A 22,639-nucleotide genomic window follows, 5' to 3' on the forward strand; every position below is an offset into this window, starting at 1 on the left:
AAGAACTGAGACAATGGCAGAGGCTTCATGGAAGAGGAAAGGAGCTCTCCAAAAATAGTTATTTGATTGTGTATTTGGTAGGTATAGAGCTTTACATAGCAGTTCTGTGGCTTCACTTTTAACAACTATGTTGCACTTAAAACAATTGTACAATGCTCTGGATATCATGACGGTACATTTTACCTTTCTGTACCTTAACAACTGAGGTAGGAATTGCACAGCCTTCCAGAGATTGGGTTGCTGTGAGTTTTCCGGGCTGTATGACCATTTTCCAGAAAGAAGCATTCCTTCCTGACGTTTTGCCCACACCCATGGCAAGCATCCTCAGAGGTTATGAGCTCTGTTAGAAACTAGGCCAGTGGGGTTTATATATCTGTGGAAGATCCAGGGTGGAAGAAAGAACTCTTTGTCTGTTGAAGGCAGGTGTGAATGGTGTAATTGACCACCTTGATTAGCATTGAATAGCCTTACAGCTTCGAGGCACGATTGCTTCCTGCCTGGGGCAATCCTTTGTTGGGAGGTGATTAGCTGGCCCTGATTGTTTCTTGTCTGGGATTCCCCTGTTTTTGAGTGTTATTCTTTATTGACTGTCCTAATTCTAGAGTTTTTTTTTAAAAAAATACTGGTAGCCAGATTTTGTTCATTTTCATGGTTTCCTCCTTTCTGTTGAAATTGTCCACATGCTTGTGGATTTCAATGGCTACTCTGTATTCTATTAATCAATGTGTCCAATTGCAACATCCACGCTTGCCTCAAACAAACACGAGTTCTTTCTCCCATCCTAGACATTCCACAGATATATAAACCTTACTTGCCTAGTTTCCAACAGATCCCACAACCTCTGGGGATGCCTGCCACAGATGTGGGTGAAATGTCAGGAGAGAAGGCTTCTAGAACATGGCCATACAGCCTGGAAAATTCACAGCAACCCAGTGATTCTGGCCATGAAAGCCTTTGACAACACTTCCAGAGTTTGTTGAATTGCTATTCCCAGCATCCATGACCATTGGATGCTGGGAACAGGATGTTTGAAACTAAGGATTCTTGGAACTGGAATTCAACAACTTTTGGAACAACTTTTGTTTCCCACCACTGTTCTACAGCCTATCAAACTTGCCACATATGAGCCTTTGTTCTGAATATTTCCTGCAAATCTATATATGACCCGCTAATAGGAGTTAGTATAATGTACAGTTTAAGTAATGGATCCAATCCAAGAGATCAATGTTTGTACAGGCTGTCCCCATATGTTCTTAAGTAGAATTTGCCAGGCTTTGTAAATTACACAGCATTTCTTCTGATAACAGGATCAGTGTCTCAGCATTCACCACAGGTTCACTGTATTTGGAGTACAGTAACTGAATATTGAGATTGTTGCCTATAAATTTGTAGTAAACCTGTGTTGAGTTGATGAGGGTTGGAAGTTGGTGGATGAAGACAGGAGAGAGAAAGAGAGACTGTACATACTGTAATACTGTGTTACTATTTGTACTATCACTTAAACTTAAGAAATAAAAGCCTTCCAGTTGAAACGAACAGCTTTGTGTCTGCATGCTGTTTTTGTTCCTGAGGAGACCACTGAACTGCAAGAAGGTATTTAGCTGCCAAACAAAAATGAAGAATCCCTTCCGCTATACAGCAAGGAATTTCAAGCTAATTTAAACCCCTGACAGAATTTGTATGTAAATTGGAACAGGTACTTTTTAAAGTGTTAACTCCAGCAGTGTAGACTCATATAATCCAGTTCTAAGCAGATAATGAGGATTATCTGATCTGATAATCTGGATTATATGGCAGTGTAAAAGGGGCCCCAGTTCAAAGCAGATAATCAGAATTTTATATGGCAGTGTAGATCAAACCTGAGAATATACTGTATATGAAAAGGAAAGTTCACTTTGTCACACACCTTTCCCTCTTCTCTCATTTGTGTGGCTCATGCCAAACAAGTTTGCCTTCTTTTCTGGATGCTACTGAAAATGCTCCTTGTTCATTTAAAAAAACTCAAAAGCATAATTTACACATACACAGCTTTGGGCCTTTCTACACTGACATCTAATCAAGAATATCAAGGCAGATAATCTACATTATCTGCGTTGAACTGGATTATCTGAGTTTACACTGCCATATAATCCAGTTCAAAACATAATATAGATTGTATTCAGCTGTGTAGAAGGGGCCTTTGTTTCCTCTAAACCAGTAGTTCCCAACCTTTTTTTGACCAGGGCCACCTTGACAAGGGACCACTCTCTAACACTAGTACCAAAAGGGTTACGAATCAGTTTTTGGTCAACCTCAGATTCGGTTTTGTTATTTGGGGTGCTGATTCAGAAAATTGCATTGGATAAACCACATCAGCTCTAGTTTCTGATAGAACACATGCCATCCAGTAGTTGCCATCTGCCCACCCACAGAAAACCATATTTACGTAGTAATCTAGAGCTGATGTGGTCTATCCAATGCAATTTTCTGAATCAGCACCCCAAATAAACCAAGGAACAGTCCTAAAAACAAAGATACCAATGTGCCCCTGCTTCCAGACACCACATGAAATGGCTCCGCTTAAGGAGAGGGAGGAGGAGGAGAAGCAGCAGTCAGGAGGCTTGTTGCAGCAGATAATTTGTTCAAAACAGATAATTTGGATTTTATACAAAGGTGTAGAAGGGGCCTAAGGGCCCTTCCACACAGCCATATAACCCAGAATATCAAGGCAAATAATCCACAATATCTGCTTTGAACTGGATTATCTGAGTCCACACTGCCGTATAATCCAGTTCAATGTGGGTTTTATACACCTGTGTGGAAGGGCCCTGAGTCTTCCGTGTTTTAGGCTGAACAATCACAAATCTGATTCCCACCATGTTTCATCCTCCACAAAATGCAAATAGGGTAATTCTGCAAGTGAAGGCAATGCACTTGAAGACTGATGCATATGGACTATATTTATGGGACTTCATTATGTATATGATTACTGCCTAAATATCCTTACTATGTCAATTAGAATCTTGGAAGCCAATCAAAGTTTTTGCTGGTTAGTATATGGATGGAAAATTGCCAATGGATAGTAGGTAAGCTATATGTCAGAAGGAACTGGCAAAACCACCTCTGAGTATTTCTTGCCTAAGAAAACCCTATGAAATTCATGGGGCACCAAAAGTTGTCAAGCAACTTGAAAGTGTACACACAGAGACACAAATATATAAATTATGTACGCAATAGACAACAGAAGCATTACATTCTTTCATATAAAGAGGTTCATAAATTATTTACATGAAAACTAAAGCTTTCATTTTATTTCTTCAACTAAGGATCCACCCTTAACATTTAATGTGCACAGTGGCTGGGATTTTGCCTGTCTTAAGCTTGAGCAATGTTGGCCTATCAACACTGCTTAACATGAATTCATAGATATTTTAACCGAACTTGAACTTTTTTCACTTCTTCCCTTGGTTTTAGTTTTTATCTTAAGCTTTTGTTCACCATGTTGTCGAAGGCTTACATGACCGGAATCGCTGGGTTGCTGTGAGTTTTCCGTATTATATGACCATGTTCTAGAAGTATTCTCTCCTGATGTTTCACCCACATCTATGACAGGCATCCTCAGAGTAAAGAAAGAACACCACTAAAAAAACAAAGGAATTCTGAGCATGACTCAATCAGGGCCAGCTAACACCTCCCAACAAAGAATTCCTCCAGCAGGAAGCAGCCAGGCCTTGAAGCTGAAAGACCATTTAGTGCTAAACAAGGTGGCCAATTGCAAGATGCACACCTGCCTCAAGTAGAAAAGAGTTCTTTTTCCCACCCTGAACATTCCACAGATATATAAACCCCACTTGCCTAGTTTACAACAAACTTCACAACCTCTGAGGATGCCTGCCATAGATGCAGGCTAAACGTCAGGAGAGAATGCTTCTGGGACATGGCCATACAGATCAGAAAGCTCACAGCGACTTTTTTGTTTCCTGTTCCTATGTGGCACTGACATCTTCTTTTGTCAGTTTTCAATCTGTCAGAAATTTCTACTGCCCACTATGAGCTAAGACATTTGAGGTGTCCTCGCCTCTCATTTTTCCCCTAGGTAGAAATAAATGTGTAGCACCCACAGCCAGGAAACATACGAAGTTATTAAAGGCAGAGAAAATCAAATAAAGTCAATACTTTCTGCAATGTGAGATATGTCCCATTTGCAGGAAATCGTTGTGCCCTCCTCCTGCCTTCCCTCCCCAAAGAAGAAATTTAGGTTTCCTCTAAATATTTGTGACAGCCAGAGCATGATACTTGAGTTTCATGGCTGCAAAATGGCATGGGGCATTTATTTTGAACTCACTATGGTATATTAGCTGGAAGGCATACTGTGCTGCAATAGCAAAAAAATCAATAGATCTGTTAAAGCATTATTGTTCCAGACTTTTTTGTTCATGGGGGTGTGTAGGGTGGGACCAGCACTTGTCAACGGGCTGAAACATAGGAGAATTGTATGCAGTTGCTCAAGCGATAATGCCAGATAATGCCTTCAGGGGAGGTCTAGTTCTGTGTAGGATTTGCAACAAACTCTGAAGTTAGGGGAATAACCTATGCCGTCCACATTTGTGAGAAGTAATGGAAGAGGTGCAAGATTGGCTTCCAAGTATATTTTCATATGAATGTATCACAAAGTTATGCTGTATGTAACACAGGCTGGTATATTCAACCATAACTGTGTTCCCTATGCAGCAAAAAGCAACAAAATTCAAAGTCCTCTAAATAGTGATACCTTTAGTAGGCCAATTGAAATGCACAAAACGCAGCATGCAAGTTTTCAAAGCTTCACTGGCTTCTTCATCAGGCAAAAGTGTTAGCAATCGTACAGGAGAACCGATGGAGGATCTTTAAAGCCAAAGACCTACATTTAGTTTCACATAGAAATGGGGTGCAACTACACTGTAGAATTAATGCAGATTCACACCACTTTAAATATCATGGCTCAATGCTATGGAATCATGGACTTTTTCTCCCAAAGAAGACTGGTGCCTCTTCATACTGAAAATCCCAGGATTCCATAGTATAGAGTCATGGCAGTTACACTGCCCTCAACCTATATGAATTCAACAGTGGTTAAACCCTTCTGCTGGCAGAACTGCTGACTGATAGGTCAGCGGTTTGAATCTGGGAAGAGCGGGTGAGCTCCCTTTGTCAGCTCCAGCTCCCCATCCGGGGACATGAGAGAAGCCTCTCACAAGGATGGTAAAACATCAAACATCCGGGTATCCCCTGGGTAACGTCCTTGCAGACGGCCAATTCTCTCACACCAGAAGCGACTTGCAGTTTCTCAAGATGCTCCTGACACGAAAAACACTTCAACAGTGTAGATGTCCTTTTAGTTAGTCTATACTCATATATTGGATGTGACCAAAAACATATCTTTGCGGAATTACACAAGTCTGCAAGAAGCAAAAGACTGTTCATTCTAAGACAGAGTGATGACAGATACATCAGGACAGAGATATACTTTGTTCCCTCATGTGTTTCAAATGAAGGTGAAAGTGTAAAGGATGAATGATGAAATATTGATGCAAGAATCTCTGGATGCTTATTATAATCTCCTTTTTGAAACAGAAATTAACATGTTTCAATACATTCTCAAATACAATCCACATCCACAACAGCAGTCTTACCTGGGCAAGAAAATCGCATTCAAAGCACTCCCAACAGATGGCCATCCAGCCTCTGCTTAAAAGCTTCCACAGGAGTAGCCTCCAACACACTCCGGAACAAGGAGTTCCACTACCAAACAGCTCTCAAAGTGAGGAAGTTCTTCCTAATGTTCAGGTGGAATATCCTTTCCTGTTGTTTAAAGCCATTGTTCCATGTCCTAGTCTCCAGAAAACAAACTTGCTTCCTCCTCCCTATGACTTCCCCTCACATATTTATACATAACTATCATGACTCCTCTCAGCCTTCTCTTCTGCAGGCTAAACATGCCCAGCTCTTTCAGCTGCTCCTCATGGAGGTTGTTCTCCAGACCCTTGATCTTTGTTTTATTTTATTTTATTGAAAAACATATAATATAAGTGATAAACACACATACATACCACTGTGCGAAAAGGACAGAACAATAACATAACATATATGAGAAAAAACATGGGAAAAAGGTAAAGAACAAAAATAAGTTAGAAAATGAAGAATTAAGGCCTAAATTATCCCTACGGACTTCACATCTATACATAAGCATCTGATGGGAGCCAGCAGACTCTGTTGTAAAACTATAGGCGATCTGGCGCATGCCACCGAAACTAAGCTCGTCTGATAAGGTCATAGGTTATATCAGCACCCTGAGTAACTTTCCTATTTTAGAGTGGCGTTCCTACAATAAAGCTTAGTTTTTTTACTCCTTAAATCAAGATCTCTAACTGACTGCATCCTGACAAGTGCTGTGCCTTCCTTAATTGGATCCATCCACTTTAACCTGGACCCAGGTTTGAGGTGGATTTTTAAAGAGTATGTTTTTGCTCTTTCATTTGCTTTGCTTTACCCAGTAAAGCATTCCAGGTTCAGTGCAGTAGTTAAGAGTTCCTAGATTTCTTAGTCACATGCTTCAGATTCCTAGCAGCAAACAAAAGCAAGCTGTTCTTATAGATTTTTATCCACTGAATTAATCATCAAAGCCTGCTCAGGACCACTAAATCAATATTTTGCTCAACTGTTGTGAATTTGCCCATGCTCTTTCTGATTAAAACAGACCATTTCTTTATTTGTTTAAACACTCCACATAAGTATCTTGCTCTTAACAGCTCTCCATAAACATCTGACTGAGGGCTTGGCAGCAATAATCTCCAAGAAGAAGTGGGCCATAGTGTAGAAGAAGAACATATGCCTGTCATGGGCAGGATTTTGGGTTCAACTTGTAACATTTTTAGTTAAAAGAGGATCAGAGAGCAGGTGATTAGGAAAGGCACCATCCTGGAAAACTTTCAAAATACTGGATTAGATGAACAGACAGTTGACCTGGCATAATATTATTTGTTGGAATCTTCAGTAGTAAAGGACATGCCTTGAATGCTCTTTGCTTAGTGCCTGTTATCAGGTGAGCATCTCTCTGCATTCTGAAGTTGTAAAGTTCACACATTGGTTCAAATCATTTCAAGAACTAGGCTTTTATCTATCTACAGTGTTCCCTCACTTATCGCTGGGGTTACATTCCAGGACCACCCGCAATAAGTGAAAATCCGTGAAGTAGTGACGCTATATTTATTTTAATATTTATACATTATTTTAGTAGTTATACACTATTTTAAGTCTTTATCAACCAATTGTGTGTTGATAAATCGCCTCCTTCTCCTCCCGTTGCCACTTGGGCTCCTTTTCTCTCCCTTCAGCTTCTCCTTTCTCCCTTCCTTAGGCTGTAAATTGTAATTTTTATTATTTATAATAGTCTTTCAGAGTTTATTGAAAAACCACGAAATAGCGAATCCGCGAAAAGTGAACCGCGAAGTAGTGAGGGAACATTGTATATATTTGTTCGCGCTAGACTAGTACTTACATACAAACATACGGGAGCCCTCTAGAGTTCCATGCATGGATTTATCTTCTCAAGTTGTTGTGTGCCTTCAAGGCATTTCTAATTTATGGCAAATCTCAAAGCAAATTTACCACACAGTTTTATCTTTACGATTAGATAGTATTATGGACTCTTAAGTAGAGGACAGGAGTGTTAGTACTGATTCATAAACCTGCTATGTGTAAGAGACAGAAAAAGAGTAGGAGTAAAGTAGATCATTATCAACTTGTACTGACATATTTTATTACCTGGAAAACATGAATTAGCTTTATGCCAACTTAAGCTATCATCGTTGCACACTTTCAAATTGTTTCCAACTTATGGCAACCCTATTACAGCATTTTCTTCATTCAAAGAGGATTCGCTTTTGTCTTCTTCTGAGGCTGAGAGAAGATGACTTGCCCAAGATCATCGAGTGGGTTTCCATGGCATGAAGTCAAACTGGTCTCCACAGCCTGATGTCAAACCCTTGTCTACAGAGTCGCAATCCAGCACTCAAACCACTTGATCATGCTAGCTCACTTTAGGGCAAGTTTGTCCAACCTGCAGGTCATGGGCCCTATGTGGCCCAGGACACCTATGAATGTGGCCCAACACAAAATTGTAAACTTTCTTGAAATATTACGAAATTATTATTTTTTTGGTAACTTGATTGCATGGTACTCGAGCACGAACTTTGTAGAGGACAACAGAATGAAATAGAATAATCAGAGTATGTTACATCTACAAATGTTGGAGTATTATCTGTAATTCACTTGACAATTGCAAACAGTTTAGCCAGAAAATGATTTTAAAAGAGCCTCTGAATAAGGTGGTGCATAATTAGGATTATTATACGAGGGCTTTTTTTGCTTGTCTGTGGTGGTGGGTATCATGAAAATTATGCATAGACATTTTTTCTCCTCATCAGTTATCATTAGTGTTAATGTATTTTACATATGGCCCAAGACGATTCTTCTTCTATCAGTGTGGCACAGGGAAGCTAAAAAGTTTATAGGGCTAAAATGGGAACAGTTACATGAGAGTACATGTAAACATGACTCCTGAATGTCTCTATGTGCCTGATGGCTTCCAGTTCCTAGATTATTTCACATTGAGCACAAAACTCTGTATAAGGTTTGGAATCATCTTCAGGTGAACATGATCACAGAGATTTTGTAATTGGAAATGAGTCTTATCAGAGACTGGAAATATGACATCTTCTACAGAAGATAGCATTTTTTTGTGTCAGGAGGGACTTGAGAAACTGCAAGTCACCTCTGGTGTGAGAGAATTGGCCGTCTGCAAGGACGTTGCCTACAGGACGCCTGGATGTTTTACGATCCTGTGGGAGGCTTCTCTCATGTCCCCGCATGGGAAGCTGGAGCTGACAGGTGAGAGCTCACCCTGGATTTGAACCGTCAACCTTTTGGTCAGCAGTTCTGCTGGCACACCAGGGCTTGACTTGGAGTGACTTCTGCCTGAAACCTAGGTGATCCACTAAGCCCATATTGGTGGGAGTCAGGGTGGTGAAATGCTTAGAGAGGCTCAGGCTCAGTTATAATTCTTCCTACAAGCAGCATTACTATGTATATATTTTTTTCTAAATATATAATAGTTGGTCCTATTGGCCTATGGCAACCCAATGAATTTCATATGCTTTTCTTAGAAAAGGAATATTCAGAGGGGTGATTTCCTTCCTCTAAAGTATAGCTAACAGTACCTGGTCTTCATTGACCTGGGTACTGGTTAAGAGAGTAGCAAAGGTGGGTTAATAGAGACCATATCCACTGTTGGCCTTAAGAGGTTTTTAAATGTATTCAGCAAAATAAATGCAATAACATTTACTTCTCCATTAGCAGCATGATAGTAATGTATTTTGAGATCTGAGCCCGTAGCTATCCAATTGCTACTAAAAGCCACTTCATTGGGCAAAGTACAGCCGGAAGATGAATGTAGACATTGTGCTCTGTAAAACAATGTCAATTTCAGGCTGCTTTACATTATATTGAAGGCTGTTTACTCACCCTCTGAGAGCACCACAAATTGTTTATCTGGACTGGAAAGAGGTGAATAAGGAACAATGTGTTCTTTCCAGTTAGAGGACACAGAAGTACAGCAATAAGTGCCTGAAAAGATTAGTTAGTCAATCAAGGGCAGAGAATTCATGCATTTGGTCCATTATGACTGCTCAAATTCTGTATCTCTTTGAGCTAGACTAGCAGTCTAATTCTGTGATTAGTAGAACCACATAGCGTCCAATATTTCACAGACAAAAACTGGGAGGTGTGTGGCCAAGCAATATCCGAATATGGGGATTGTGGATGATAGATAGAAGCTCTTACATGTGTCCATAAGCCCAGTCACCCTGCAGAATGATGCACCACTCAGCTTTGCAGAAAAAATATCACAGGAACTTTTTACTGAATCCGAGAGATCAACAGAAGAATGGTATTTACAATAGTCCCTCTGATTGCTTACAGAAATCAGCAGTCATAGGCAGTCTTTTCTTAGTCCATAAATCTGCTTCAGTGAAGATCAGCAGCAAACAAGGGCTCAGAAATAGTCAGGCCTTTCTGAGTACAGAGCCATCTTCTTTTCAGCCAGTACTCTGAAGACTCTCTCTCACACAGAGAAACCTGTTTAAACCGGTTCTCCAGCAGCAGGATGGCAACAGTGGCAAACCATTTCCCAGGTCCTTGCAAACTCAGCCAATCGGCTTCATGCATTTGATTTTCCAGTTAACACACATATAATATCTTTGCAAACCCTGACATGTTCAAGATGGCAAAAATATTAATATGGATGACCAGGCAAGTCAGGGAAGGCTGCAGAAGTCTGCTCTTGCTTGAGCCTCCTGGAAAGGGCAAGATTTTGCCTCCTCTTCTTCTGCCTCACCCCACGTTAACTGAGCACAGTTTGCAAAAAGTTAATGAGAGGAAAAAGGTAAAAAGACAAACAAACAGACATTTTAAAATAAAGCTGGATAAGTAGGAAAACAGAGGATTAATCGGGGCTGTCTCTGGCAAACTGGAACAGTCTGGAACCATAAGCAATGGAAGCCTGAAATAGTCCTTACATTTCTATGGGTGGTAATATTTTTATCCCCCTCATCAACCCTATATAGTGCCTTATCATGCTAATTAAAAAAGGTAAAGGTTTTCCTCTGACATTAAGTCCAGTCATGTCCGACTCTGGGGGTTGGTGCTCATCTCCATTTCTAAGTCAAAGAACCGGCATTGTTCGTAGGCACCTCCAAGGTCATGTGGCCGGCATGACTGCCTGAAGCGCTGTTACCTTCCTGCTGGAGCGGTACCTATTGATCTACTCACATTTGCATGTTTTCGAACTGCTAGGTTGGCAGAAGTTGGGGCTAACAGCGGGAGCTCACCCCGCTCCCCAGATTCGAACTGTTGATCTTTTAATCAGCATATTCAGCAGCTCAGTGAATTAACCCACTGCACCACGAGGGGCTCCTCAAACTACTGGTAATATATTCAATTTCCAATAATGGTGGATATGACTACAAAGGAGACATAAAGATGTTCCTCCAACTGTCGACTCAGCTGCCCAAAAGAAGAAGACAAGACCCAGCAGCAAAACTTCCACCTCCATCACCAGGAAAAGCAGCTCTTCCAATTCTTCATCAACTTCTCTTCCACCAAAAGCAGTCTGCAAATATTTTCTTGCTGGTTTAGATTGTCCACAAAAGGGCACACAATAAGGAAGGCGATAGCTAGCTTCTGGATGAAGTTTGTAAAATGAAGTCTCATCCTCTTTCCAAAAAGAAGAAGAAAAGACATAAGGGACATTGAAGGAAACATGAACTTCAGTAGCTTGAGAAAATAATTTCACTGGAACCCAAATATGTTCTTGGCATCCATGTCTAATATATAGGAATAGAAGAGTATGCTATTGGAACTGGATTAGAATTACGTGGGCTTTGTACTTGGAAGGAGAGGTAAATCTAAGTTCTTAATGACCCATAAACATCTTTAACCAGGGCACTTCAGGCAGTAACAAAGAACTTCACTGCCACCTAATGAATCAGCAACGTTAGTTCTTTGGAACAGAATACACTGGGAGAATCAAAGCACTCCAGCTAGATAGGGAAAGGATTACGAGAGTTTTTTGTTATCTTTGCTATTAACATGCCTATGCAAAGCTACACAAGGAATAATGTCTTTAATACCCTGAGTGAAATCCCAGCAGGAATTCAGAAGACCAATATTTTTTTTTTCTGAAATGTTCTTCAGTTGATCCATAACCTTGATTTAATTTTCATACTAGACTCTACTGTGGCTTTTAAGAGAAGGATTATGCATTTTTTCACAAGCATCAAAAGGCAAGGAAGTTGTAAGTTGAGATGTTCACATATTCAAGGAAGTTCATGTGACAGTTTTAAAAAGTGGCTTTTTGTATTTCCACTTCCCAAATTCCTCCAACCACCATTCAGGCTTGTGGTGGGAACTGGGAACTGGACTTTAAGAACAGTAATTTTTCCAACTTCTGTCCAAACCACATGCATATCTTGAAGACCATGTGATAGGGTTGTTGTGAAACCAAGTGGGCTAGCTTTTCCTTCATCCCCACTGCTGTGCTGTAGACCTATGTCCTCCAGCCATGATCATCTACTGCAGAAATGCACTGTGCATCTGGCTAGTACAAGAAAAGGTAATGTGTATAAATCATGGTGTAGCAAAGCCAGGATTCACAGAGTTGAAGTCCGGTGCTTTTTCATTATCTGAGATTATGACATCATCCCCTGCCACCCACATGAACAATTTCAGGTTTTGGAATATTTCAAATTTTAGAATTTCAGGTCAGAAATGCTCAACCTGTATTAAATAGAATCATAGAATTGGATGGGCCATCTATGTTGGGGAATGTGGATGATAGGTAGAAGTTCTTACATGTGTCCATGAACCCGGAGTCACCCTGCAGAATGATGTACCACTCAGCTTTGCAGAACAAATAACACAGGAACTTTTACTAAGTCCAAGAGATCAACCGAACAATGGTATTTACAGTAGTCCCTCTGATTGCTTACAGAAATCAGCAGTCATAAGCAGTCTTTTCTTAGTCCATAAATCTGCTTCAGTGAAGATCAGCAGCAAATAAGGCCTCAGAAATAGTCAGGCCCCTCTGAGTACAGAGCCTTCTTCTTTCCAGCCAGTACTCAGAAGACTCATTTGCACAGAGAAACCTGTTCATACAGGTTCTCCAGCAGCAGGACGGCAACAGTTGCAAACCGATTTCCAGGTCCTTGCAAACTCAGCCAATTGGCTTCATGCATTTGGTTTTCCAGTTAACACACATATAGTATTCATACAAACCATGACAATCTAGTCCAACCCCCTGTCATGCAGGAAACACACAATCAAGATATCCCTGACAGATGGCCATCCAGCCTCTGTTTAAAAGTCTCCAAAGAAGGAGCCTCCACCACATTCTGGGGCAGTGAGTGCACTATTGTCCAGCTCTTACAGTCAGGAAGTTCTTCTGGGGTCTAATTTTCAATACCACATCCACACAGGTTGGCTCCTCCTTATATGCTATGGCTCAATGCTATGGAATCCTGGCATTTATAGTTTAGCAAAGGACCAGCAATTTTTCCTATAGTAGTAACTTTAATAACTTTATTTTTGTATCCCGCCTTCATCTTCCCAAAGGGACTTAGGGTGGCTTACAAATGGCACAAGGTGCCTAAAACAACTCATAAAATAAACAGTACAATACAAAATAAAACCACAAGTATATAAAACAATTTGAACTCAGAACAGTTCCCAAAAGCCTATAGTGTCATAGTAGACTAAAGATATTGTTAAACACCCATAACACTGAGCTATATAAAGTTAAAGTGGTGTCAAACTGCATTAAAGTCATAGTATAGATGCACTCATAATTTGGTAAAGGTGCTGCATTTCCCTTCCAGAGCTGTAGTACTCTGAGTTTCCTAGGAAAATAGAATGATGATTAAACCACTGTAAGTCTGTTAGTATTGCATTGTTGGTTCACATTGCTAGCTCTTCATAACCAACGTGCCATTGTACTCCAACAAATACAAAATGCCTTTGCATGGGGTCAATTTTGTTTTCATAAAGAATGGAACGCCTACATAGACTGTACCCCAGCATGTTAAGCATGTGGAGTTCTTTGATTTTCTTTTTCGGCATAAATGTGCTATACAGTTGCAAGAATGTTATTATTTCATGGTGCAAACCCCCATTAAGACAGCGGGAGCCATGCGATTTAAAACTGTGAGAAGCTATTTGATCGTTTACTCTTAATTTGCAAATTTATGAAGCAAATCCCCCGTACCTGGTGATTAGTCCCTTCAGCGCCAATTCCCATGCCATGAAAATAGAGGCAATAATGTACACATACTATAGCTTTTGCTGTATGAGCGACTGAGGTCTCTGAGTCACGAAGACCAAAAATAATACACCACATTTAAACAGTGCAAGCTCTGTGATAGAAAGTGACACAAGCCAATAAAGTTTAAGGCGTCCCTGCCAGAGACACTCTAAAATTAAACCTGATAGCCCGCTGTGTTTTGGCCAACAGGAGGAACGTGGTCATTTAATACAGCGACACCTTCATGTCTCTCCAGGAACTGGCAAGCTGTCAGAAGGGTCCAAGATGATCCTGACCGGTTGAAGCAGAACATGAAGTCAGGATCGTGAAACCTTAATAGTTTCTATACAAGAATGAGGCAAGAAGGAAAGGCACTTGTTGCTTCATAAGTTTTATCTTATACATACCCTCCAAATGGCCGGATTTGGCAAAAATAGTCCTGATCAGTCCTCTGCTATCCCATTTTCTCAACTACTGTACTTTTAAAACATCCCAGTTTGTCTCTATTTACCTTCCACTTTCCAGCTTTGCATTCAGCTTGCTTCCATTGCTGCAAACTAAACTCAAATTGCAAAAATATTATAATTTGCAGTCAATTATCTCAGCAGCAGGAGAGAAGAGGGCAGGATGGTGTTTAGTCTTTCCCAGCAGCTTGGGCAAAAGCAAATTGTTGCATCCTCTCCTACTTTGTTCTTGACCATTAGTACATTTTGCCATTTTAACCAGTCTGACGTTGCTTGACCATATGTTTCTGGTTTCCATCTATGAGCGTGTACTCCCATATCACCAGAACTGGTCACATCAAATAACCCATTCCCCCAGTAAGCCCAGGGCAAATCTATGTTTTCCTCAGTGGCATACAGCTGCAATCTTTATACAGTAGAGTCTCGCTTATCCAACCTTCACTTATCCAATGTTCTGGATTAGCCAATGCAGTGTGCCTCCTGCCTGGATCCACAGCTGTTTCTCCAGGCAGCAAAGACAACTTTTTACAGGTTTAACTTTTGACAGTGTTGTTACTGCACGTTCATTTTATGCAATTCTAACTTTATTTGTAGTCAAGTTGTTAGCAGCCAATGTTTTTATAGTCAATGTTTTCAATACATTGCAATGTTTTGGTGCTAAATTTGTAAATACAATAAAATTACTACATAACATTACTGTGTATTGAACTGCTTTTTCTGTCAGTTTGTTATAAAACATGATGTTTTGATACTTAATTTGTAAAATCATAATGTAATTTGACATTTAATAGGCTTTTCCTTAACCCCTCCTTATTATCCAACATTTTCGCTTATCTAATGTTCTGCTGGCCCGTTTATGTTGGACTCTACTGTATATAAAAGTACAACCTGTGTATATTTGTGCATGCAGAACTCGAAAAGTAGTTGGTCAGTTAACTTGAAATTTTGACACAATGTTGCATTCCAATATGCGCGTGTTTTACAGTAAAATGAGTTTGGGGGAGGGAAAACCACTGATGATGGGATATGCAGTACATTCAATCATTTCAGCTCCAACAGACCACTGCAACTTGCATCAGTGACAGATCAGGACCAAACCTGGCACACAAACCCCCCATGATCCACTTTATGTCCTGACATGTGACAGACCACGGATGGTGGGATTTGCAGTTCCTTCACCCGAAACAGTTCCCACAGACAACTGCGACCTCCACGAATGACGGACATGGACCATATTTAGCACACAGACACCCCATTACCCATTTCACGTCATGATGCCAGCATGAGGAGGATGGACCATGAATGATGGGATATGCAATACCTTCTCCCGATTCAACTTCAACAGATGACATAGACCCACAAAAATGACGGACCTGGACAAAACTAGGCACACAAACTCCCCATGACCAACAGAAAATAATTGAAAAGTTTGGGGGATATCAGCTTTGATTTACAGAAGTTACAGTTCACCTGCGTCAGAGAAATTATAACCCCCCACCACCACCGACAATAGACCAAACTAGGCACAGAGAGCCCCCGTGACCAACTGAACATAGTGCTGTGGTATGTTGGGGTTGACTTTGATTATGGGAGTTGTAGATCACCCTTATCCAGATTGTACTAAACCCAGCCGACAATGGATCTGGACCAAACTTGATACACAGATCCAACATGGCCAATACTAGATACACGCAGGAGTTGGGGGAGATTGCCCTGGAAATCCCACTCATTCCAACCGACATCCATTACCAATATGCCTTGTATTCAAAATTGCTATCTATAAAGCTCAGGGGCAATCTTTGCAAGTGTGAAGTTTGAAATAAAAAAACAAATGCTTGCTCATGGCCAATTATACACTGTATGCTCCAGAGTCGGTAAACCGTCTGATCTTAATGTTTATGCAGAAAAAAGACAAACCAAAAATGTAGTCAATCCACGAGCATTATAATAAAAAAAGACTTCCTTCTTTTCCACACATTCCACAGCAACGCAAGGCAGGGTATTGAATTGAATGGTGTGTTTTCTCACTGAATCTATATTTGCTACAAAACTTTTATTTACTTTCAGATTCAAAACATGTCATACTGAACCGCAGTGAAGCGTGGCCAGGTTTAGCTAGTAATGAATAGAAAAAGAGAAGCACACCATCTGATACATAGTTTGAGAGTCTTAAAGTTCAGTTAAAGAAGCAAAACAAGTTTCTAGACTATATAATGATCAATATTCAAGATATGTAGGCAATGCCTAGTGAAATCTGCAAAGGCAAAAGAAAACAGGTTGTGTATCACTTATCCAAAATGCTTGGACCACAAGTGTTCCGTACTTCGAAAAACTTGTATATGTGTAATGAGATATCTTGAAGATAGGGCCCAAGTTTATTCATAAAATTTATTTATGTTACATGTACAACATATACACATAACCTGAAGGTGATGTTATTGTACAATAGTTTAATAATTTTGTGCATGAAACAAAGCTTGTGTACAGCGAACCATCTGAAAGCAAAGATGCTACCATCTCAGCCACCCCTGTGGAAAAAATTAGATTTTGGATTCTTTGTTTTTTAAAATTCTGGATAAGGGATGCTCAGCCTGTAGTACATGGAGGGAAGTGTCAGCTAATTCTCCAATTCTGATGGAGTGATGTTGATATCTTTTATCCAGAAGTGGGGATCAAGGTGCCTATAAAAATTGAGACAGCATAGATTTTAAAATCACTTATTTAAGTAAAAACATGCAAAATAATTACAGGAAGCAGAACTAAACAGCGCTTTGAACAAATGGGGCCAAAGTCTATGGTGGCGTAAATGAAACCGTAATTACCGGTTCCATGGTCATAACATATGTCAATATGGTTAATGGGTTTTATATATATATATATATATATATATATATATATATATATATATATTCTTGCACACATACACACTATTGACCTTATAAGATGATGATGATGATGATGATGATGGTGATGATGATAATGATAACTTTATTTTTGTACCCCGCCTCTGTCTCCCCAAAGGGACTTTTTTTTGGCCTAAAGTGCCTAAAAGAATGCATAAAATACACAGTACAATATAAAATAAAACCAGTAGTATTAAAACAACAATTTGAACTCAGAACAGCATCTGATGATCTACACTGTGAACTGCCATAAAATCATGGCCAACTGTAAACAAGAAGAAGGGAAAGGGATAGTGCAAGTTGTAGTTAAGAAACAAGGGCATGGGATGAAATTGCTGACCACATTAAGGTTGGGATTTGCCACACATAGTGGCGAATCCGTGGGGTCTTGGTGAGGGGTGTGGAAAACCCGATACCCCACACCCCACATCATCCACCCCAGCCCACGAGGGGAAGCATTCGCCACCCAGCTTCCCTCCATTATTGCAAAGACAACATGGGAATTGTTGTATGTTTTTCGGGCTGTATGACCATGTTCCAGAAGTATTTTCTCCTGACGTTTCGTCCACATCTATGGCAGGCATCCTCAGAGGTTGTGAGGTAAGCCTTTGACAACACATACAACATGGGATGCTTTTTGTGTTGCCATGGTGCTGGCTTATGCCACTTTCTCTCCCCTTTTGCCATAAAGCCCCACCAGAAGTAGATGTACATTGTGTAATGGACTTCATGGCAAAAGGGAAGAGCAAGCAGTGTACGATCATCAAATTATGATAAAGTCAAAAGAGAGCAAGGATTTAATTAGTATGACACCAATGTTTTTTAAAAAGAAAGATAAAACAGGGGAAGACAAGTTGTTTGATAACATCTAGAAAAAGTTACAGGAATGGAAGGAAAAAGCAAATAACATTATTAGCAACATTTTGGATATGCTTCCCTTGAGGAAAAAAATATTGTTTTTCATAACGTGATTATTCATTTCTTGGGATTGTTGTGTGTTTTCAAGGCTGAATGGCCATGTTCCAGAAGCATTCTCTCCTGACGTTTCGCCCACATCTATGGCAGGCATCCTCAGAGGTGGTGAGGTATATTCATTTCTTATTTACAGATTTGTTATGCAAATCCCTAATACTTGCTGCTTCAATCTCTTCAATCACAATTCTCATGCCGGGAAAAACAGAAGTAATAACATACGTGTGTTCTTGCAAGAGCCCATGAATCCTCCTTGTCACAACTAGAAAATAATTCATAAGATGAGACTGCATTCCAACCAGCTGGAGAATGTGGGCAAAAGTGATCTCTTCCAGCTCCTCAGGAAATGATGAGAGCAAACGCTGTGCACAGGAGGGATATGAGCAATCCCTTACCTCCATGACGGTGACAGATGTCAGACTGTTTAGACAGGGAAAGAACGGGGAAGGCAAGCGCTCTGGCACTTTCATTCTGTTAAGGTGATTCATTCTGAAAAGAGGTTGATTGATTTTGTTAAAATGCAACCTGTCTTTGCTCTCCTGCTTCCTCATCTTTGTGGAATTTTTAACGTGCATAATATGGAATTTGTGCACAGAATATGTTAGCCATCAATGTTAGGGTGAAATTCTCACCGCAGGCCGCAGGGCGGAGCTGATCTTCTCAGTTACATGGGACATTCCTTCTTCTGACACAGCACCGGTGGTTTAACACTTCGGGCACTTTATGCCTGTGACCGAAGAGGGGATTTCCACTGGTGTAGTATTTCCCTAAGCTTAATTGCACCTTGAACAAAGTTCACTCTGACAACTTTCTACAGAGCTGTATCCACTTCCCCTCATGCTGAAACAAATATGGACTTTGCATGTTAGTAAAAAAAGATTTCTGCTGGCTGTTTGCCCGTACTCCACATTTGCATCTACATCTGGCATTCAGCTTTAGATGCCATGTGACCACAAAGTATGAATGACATGGATTCTTTGATACGATCATTTCAGTGATGCCAGATATTTATAGCTTCACTATTGGCCCTTCCACACAGCCATAAAACCCAGAATATCAAGGCAGATAATCCACAATATCTGCTTTGAACTGGATTATCTGAGTCCACACTGCCATATAATCCAGTTCAGTGTGGATTACATCTGTGTGGAAGGGGACTATATCTATAAATATAAACTTATTATGGGTGCATCTATATTGTAGAATTAATGGGCTTTGACCACACTTTAACTGCCGTAGCTCAATGCAATTGAATCGTGGGAGATGTAGTTTTACAAGGTCTGTTTCCCGCTCTGTGAAAGTGTGCTAATGTCTCAGCAAACTACAAATCCCAGTATTCCATACCATTAAGTCATGGCAGTTAGAGAGCAGCCAAGCTGCATTAATTCTGCAGTGTAAATACAGTAGAGTCTCACTTATCCAACATAAACGGGCCAGCAGAACGTTGGATAAGTGAATATATTGGATAATAAGGAGAGATTAAGGAGAAGCCTATTAAACATCAAATTAGGTTATGATTTTACAAATTAAGCACAAAAACATCATGTTCTACAACAAATTTGACAGAAAAACTAGTTCAATATGCAGTAATGTTATGTTGTAATTACTGTATTTATGAATTTAGCACCAAAATATCACGATATATTGAAAACAATGACTACAAAAATGCGTTGGATAATCCAGAATGTTCGATAAGTGAATGTTGGATAAGTGAGACTCTACTGTACATCCATATTCCAATACAGTAGAATCTCTATCTCTCCGCAGGGACTCAGGGCGGCTTACAAATGCAAAAGAGTATACATACAAAAACATCAAATACCGAGATTTATTTCATCAAATAGAAATAGTTCAATGAAAGGAGGAGCGAAATAGAAGTGGTCTCCTAGCTGCAACAGAAGGGTCCTCCTTTCTACCCTTCCCTTTACATAATGGAAGGACTGTTGATCAATGATAATGATGATAATGATAATGATGATGATGATGATGATGGTGATGATGATGATAAATTAAAAAATCTGTATTTGTATCCCACTTTTCTTCCATCAAGGGACCCTGATAGAAGAGATGTGGTGAAGTTGGGGTGATGATGGACTCTACTTCTCTTTTTCTCCTCTGCTGTAGACTGAATGCTAACTAAGGAATTCCAGGATTTTTCCTGTCAAGTGGCCAACACATTACAATCACTATTAAACATCAGCATGTAAAACAGGAAAGTCCCTGCTTAAATATCTTAACAATTTCCTTCTATCTTTCTCTTCCTAGGTCCAAGAGAAAAAGTGGACAACAGACCGATCTCATAAACTCTCTGTCCAATTTCCCAGGCTCTAGATTATCACCATCACTGAAGAAGAAATTGTTCAAAGCAAGGAAAAATGTATTCCTGCAAGTCTCCAAAAAAAGCAATTCCTGAACAGGTGCTTTTTCATGACAAAACCAAAGTGATTTTCCGATAATTTTCAAGTTATTATTATTATGTTTGTTTAAGGTAAAGGTTTCCCCTGACGTTAAGTCCAGTCGTGACCGACTCTGGGGGTTGGTGCTCATCTCCATTTCTAAGCCGAAGAGCCGTCGTTGTCCATAGACATCTCCAAGGTCATGTGGCCAGCATGACTGCATGGAGCGCCGTTACCTTCCCACCAGAGTGTTACCTATTGATCTACTCACATTGGCATGTTTTTGAACTGCTAGGTTGGCAGAAGGTGGAGCTAACAGCAGGTGCTCACTGTACCCCACGGGTTTGAACCTGGGACCTTTTGGTCTGCAAGTTCAGCAGCTCAGCGCTTTAACACACTGAGCTACCAGAGGCTCCATGTTTATCTCTTTAATAATCCTGTGAGGTGGTTTAAACTGGGATAGTAAGAGGTCACCCTCATGGGAATTTGAATCCCATGTTTGTCCAATGTTTAGGATGTACTTACAATGTAGAATCAATGTAGTTTGGCACCATTTTTACTGCCATTTCTTGATGCTGTAGAATTCTGAGATTTGTAGTTTGATGAGACACAGTACTCTTTGGCAAAGAAGGCTAAAAAGCTTGGGAAGCTACAACTCCCAGGATTCTATAGCTTGAGCCATAGTTGTTAAAGTGATGTCAAACTACAATATTTTTACAGAGTAGATTCACCCAGAGTGTTGCACCCCACACCTTAAGTCACCTATGACCCGAGCACCACACAGGAACCCAGAGTAAAGGCAAACCGTTCATTGCATAAACACATGAAAGATATATAGCAAACAGCAAGGAAAGAAGGTATAATGTCCAAAACATCAGCAATCCAATGTCTCTTGTAAATCCAAAAGCAAGGCAGTTCAAGAATAGTCCAAAAATCCAAAAGCAACTTGAATTCATAAACAAAATTTGAACAAGGATACTGTTGTGATTCAGTGAGGATCTAGGATTGACTCTGATGAGGAAAGAGGGATTCAGGTTCAGAATCTTCCTGAAAGGCCTGTAGTTGTGGAAGATGAGGAACAGAGGGTGCAAGTTCAGTTTCCCACAGGGAGGGTTGGAGTCGATGACCCTGAACCCACTGAAGCCAGCCAGGTGCACACTGACATGGGAATGGAGGAAGGGAGGATGGAAGATTCCCAGCTTAATAATGAGCCTCATCGAAATAACAAGCAAACTGACTTTGATGGGATGAGCTCCTTAGATAGAGCTGAGCGTTTGGAATTGAGGGTACGGCATAGTGCAAGGATTGCAAACAGACGGGGCGAGGTGAGAGGGCAGAGAAATGCTTTCATGTTTGGCAGAGAGTGTTAAAAGGGGTGCTTTGGGAAAAAGCTGTTGTCAAAGCAACTTTCTCGCTACCGGAGAAGCAAGCTCATTTTTCTTGCTGTGCTTTGGATTATATTGCAGCCCATGTACCCATGTTTCTTGGATTTTGTCATGTTTCCTTTGGATGTTGTTTATTCCTGGTAAGCTCTGGACTTATATCGCAAGACTATATTTGTAACTGACTTTTGATGCTTTACTTTTGCTTTTTAAAGAAATTTTTACCATTTTTAATAAAAAGACACAAACCTGCTGTGGAATTTGTGTGCCGTAGCAAGGTGAATCAAGGCTGAGGTGTGACAGATACACAACATGAGCATGAGCATGGAAAAACTCCCAGAATACTTGAATCCCTAAACCAAAACAAGAACCAATAAACCCAGGCCTGACTATAAGCCATGTTGCCTGAACTGAAGAACAAAGAGCCCATAGCTCCTAAAATACAGACATGAAAGCATTATGATTCCCCTGGAACTTTTGCTTCCCATGGAGGCATGTTGACCTCCAAAGCTGGCTATCTGCTCGAATTTGCAGGCAAGTGTCCTTGCTTAGGTCAATGTCATCAGGTGTGTTCCCATGAGAATTTCTCATTAATTCATCTTCGCTGGACTCCTTAACTGGAGAGGATGATTCCAACTCCCTTGAACGGCCT

At 40.3% G+C, this 22,639-nt stretch overlaps 1 long non-coding RNA gene across 1 annotated transcript; it reads left to right on the forward strand.

Annotated features, from left to right (window-relative positions):
* Positions 1–18,246: 18,246 nt before the first annotated feature.
* LOC134298243 (uncharacterized) lies at positions 18,247–22,240 on the forward strand. The gene is made up of 2 exons (XR_010005207.1): positions 18,247–18,322; positions 20,475–22,240. It is a non-coding gene; the product is annotated as an uncharacterized LOC134298243 (long non-coding RNA).
* The last annotated feature ends 399 nt before the right edge of the window (positions 22,241–22,639 follow it).

The sequence above is a fragment of the Anolis carolinensis genome, chromosome 4 (genome assembly GCF_035594765.1).
Source record: "Anolis carolinensis isolate JA03-04 chromosome 4, rAnoCar3.1.pri, whole genome shotgun sequence".
Taxonomy (NCBI): Eukaryota; Metazoa; Chordata; class Lepidosauria; order Squamata; family Dactyloidae; genus Anolis; species Anolis carolinensis.